Here is a 3,430-nt window from a genome sequence, read left to right as displayed (position 1 = left end):
GGGTGTGGCGGTGGGCGGGCAGCAGGCTTGGGGTGGTGGGAGGGTGCGGGGGGCGGGCAGCAAGCTCGGGATTGTCGTGGGAGGCGGCGGGCCCAGGGGTTGTCCGGGAGAGGCTGGGGCGGTGGGGGGAGGGGGGCGGGACCAGCGGTGGTCCTGGGAGCGGCGGGGGTCTCCCTGCAGGCTCGCGTGTGACTGAGCTGGATTCAGGGTTGAGGGGAAGGGCCGAGCTTGGGTGACTGCGGGGCGGGGATCCCAGCAGTGGGGGTTCGAGGGCTTAGCCTTTCCATGTGGTCTGATTTTGGCTTGAAAGTCCCCGCAAATGCAGCGGTATCTCAATTATACATGCACGAGTTGTCTTTAATCATAAAATGCTGTTCCTTTCATGTGGCTTGCATATCAGCTTTAACCCCCAAACTAGGGCAAAATGGACCCAGAGAGATAAGCACAGCTCCCAGAAGTGCGCCGCGGTCCAGCACCCGGCACAGGCGTCCTGTTCCTCCCACTGCAGCCCTGTGATAGCTTTTATCGCCGAGGCGGGGCGAGGGCCGAGTCACAGCTTCACCCAGCCTGGGCTCCCACCTGGGTGGGCCCAGCCTGGCAGAGTCTGATCTGGCACTGGGCCTCACTCCCCAGGCTCCAGGACAGCTCCGGGTGCCTGGACGGGCTGGAGAAGGAAGGGGGAGACCCCACACTGTATTCCACAGGACCCCAAATAAACGGGGGCCCAGGAGGGGTACTGCTGCCTCCACCTGTGCCCTCACCCTGGGAGAGGTTGCTGGAGTGGTGAGGGTCCAGACAGAAGTGTGACTATGTCAGAAAGGGCAAAAAGCAAAACAAGGAAGTGGAGGCACGAGGAGTGAGGACCCGTGGCAGCTCCAGAGCCCAGGAGTGCAGCCCCCGGAGACTGGAGCTGCTCCTCGACCGTGCCGTGCAGGAAGGGGCCCCTCTGCCGTCTGGGGCTGAGCAGGAGGGGACTCCTCTACCTTCCCCGGGTGTTCAGGAAGAGCCCCCTGCTGTCTCGGGCTATGCAGGAGGGGCTGCCACCTCCTGGGAAGCTGGGATCCCAGATGGGATTCAGCCATTTTCAGAGACATCTCCAGAAACAAGAATGTGAGATGAGCTCTCTTGGCATCTCCCACCAATGCCGTCGGTTGCAGGAGCCTCCCAGGAAGCCAGCGGGCAGAGGAGAGTGGGAAGAAGCTTGCAGCCTCCGGGCACCAGTGCTGCAGAGCAGAGGGGTCAGGACACTGGGAAGCCGTGTATGTGTTTGCATATGTAGGAGCTGAAAAACTCCACCTCCATCCTTTTGGGGTCCTGGCTGGGCCCAAGAGTTAAATCCAGATAAGACAGGTCATCATGCCAGTGTATTTGATTCAAGTCGGGTGTGGCTCGGGAGCCCTCAGAAGGAAATGAAGACCCAGAGAAGCAGACTCAGTCACTCAGGTACTGAACTGGACAGAGAGCAGTGAGGTTTGAGGAAGCAGCTAGATGACATGGGCAGGCTAGAAAGGTGAGTCGTTTAATCAGGGGGCCGCACAGTGCTCGCTGGTCTCAGCTTCTCATCCTTGAGCATCAGAGCTTTCTAGTGTAGGGAGAGCATCTTTCCCATGGGAATTTCCATCTTTTGCTTTTAAGAAACAGAAAAGAAATCAGAACGATCTTTTTGCACCTGTTATTTCTTTAACCTCCTCGAATTCCGAATAGTGAATATACCAAAACAGCCTATTTTGGGGTGCCATCCTAGCTCCACGTACTGGACGTATCCGGCCCACACAATTTAAATAGACAGGTTTGCTTACTTTCTTCTCAGGTGTACACAATTCAGTGCAGACATCCTCAGGAGACAGCTCCTACACCCATCGGCGTTCTGTCATCGGTGACGTGGTGGTCAGCTCTCCCGCAAGCCTCTGTCAGTCACAGCAACCAACTTTCACCTCCCACTCATGTTTCTCGTTGGCCACAGGCTGGCTCAGCTCCTGATGCCTCCTTCATTCTGGGGTCCAGGCTGAGCGAGCTTTGGCTGTCTGGAACATGGCATTCTCCTGACAGGGAGGACATGAGGGGAAACGGGTAAACCACGCCACGCTCTCCCAGGGGCCACCCAGAGCTGGGATGTGTCACTTCCACTCGCATGCCGCTGGCCAGAGCATGTCATGTGCCCAAGGAGGCTGTCTGAGGGGCAGGAAAGAGTGCTTCCCTCTCGGGGGGTGGCGTCAGCTCTGGGACTGGGTTTCAGCTTTCTTACAAGGGAAGAGCTGGCCTGTTACTGCGTCAGGGAGCTGACAGAAGATATGAAACTCCAGGGTCAGAGACAAAGGACTTTGTCATTCATGGCACGGCAGGCAGGTGCTCACCTGTGTTTGGTCTTCTCTCTTTGCCCCCAAGTTGCACAGGTACCATGTGGGTGGGCCTGGGCGGGCACTGCACAGTCAGTGGGTTTGCATGGCCACTGAGGAGCCCTGCAGGGGGGGACTCGGCTGTTTGCAGCAAGCAATGAGCAAGCTGCTCTTTGTCCCTAGGGGACTCTCAGGGAAAACCACCCTGCGAAATGGGGGAGGGTGCTCAGGGCCTGCATTCCTGGCACGCCCTGTGAGAGGTGGGGGCAACGAGACGCTCGTGGAAGATTGCCTCATACACAGGAGGTGCTGCGCCTATGAGAAGCCAAAGGGATTCACCCTGAGATTTCGCCGGCACCCCTGGGCTGCCTAGTGCCTCATACGTGAAAACAGTCATCTCATTTAAGCTTGTCCACTCAGCAGCTGTTGAAGGTGGGAGGGTGTCTTAGTCTATTAAGGCTGCTATTAAAAAAAAAAAAAAAACTACCATAGACTAGGTGGCTTCTAAAGACTTCTCACATTTCTGGAGAAATCAAAGCACCGGCGTATTCCAGGTCTGTGGGTGACACCCCCCATGGGCACCAAGGAAGGAGAACTGTCCAGACCCCAGGCACAATTAGTGCCTGAAGAATATCTTAGTTTACAGTGTTATTACTCAGCTGTTTCCTTTATATCATCCTTCATATGTAATCATCTATTCGTTTATAGAATTAGTGCTTAAAGTATAACTTGTTGCTTACATATATCTAGTTTATATAATCATACTTAATACTTATAGCTACTTAGTTCTATATAATCATACAGGTATCGTAGTCGGAGCTGTACCGACACATTTAGTGCTGATTTATAGAATCCTTCCATACAACCGTATAGTAGTTTGTACTAGGAGGAATGCCTGGAGCAGTCACAGAACAGAAGCAGTTCATGGGAGAACAGCCAGACCAGGACGAGAACCAGAGACCCAGGCGGTGGCGTCCCTGCCTGAAAGGGCAAACGCCGTATGGCAGGCTTGGAGCAGGAGCCTCTCATCCCGATAAAGGAGTTGTAGACGGCCCTTTAGACAGCATTTCCTGTTTTTAGTAACATGTTGATGA

The sequence above is a fragment of the Cebus imitator genome, unplaced genomic scaffold (assembly GCF_001604975.1).
Source record: "Cebus imitator isolate Cc_AM_T3 unplaced genomic scaffold, Cebus_imitator-1.0 Scaffold145, whole genome shotgun sequence".
Taxonomy (NCBI): Eukaryota; Metazoa; Chordata; class Mammalia; order Primates; family Cebidae; genus Cebus; species Cebus imitator.
Note: the sequence above shows the minus strand (reverse complement) of the source record.